Raw genomic sequence first — 223 nt, forward strand, 5'->3', positions numbered from 1 at the left:
AGTCCCATGAAGCCTTGGGGCGCGGGCGGTGATGACGACATCCTCGCGGATTGGCCGCGCGGGGCGGGGCGCGCAGGCCTTCTCCGAGAGGCGGGGCGGGGCGCGGGGCGGGGCGAGCGGTGGCGGCTCGCCGCGCCTGGGCGGAGCGCAGTGCCTGTTGGCCTTTCACTCAGAATTTTATTCACTTTCGCGTCCCTGTGCACAGAGACACAGAGGAATGCAA

This window comes from Trichechus manatus, unplaced genomic scaffold (genome assembly GCF_000243295.1).
Source record: "Trichechus manatus latirostris isolate Lorelei unplaced genomic scaffold, TriManLat1.0 scaffold00030, whole genome shotgun sequence".
NCBI lineage: Eukaryota > Metazoa > Chordata > Mammalia > Sirenia > Trichechidae > Trichechus > Trichechus manatus.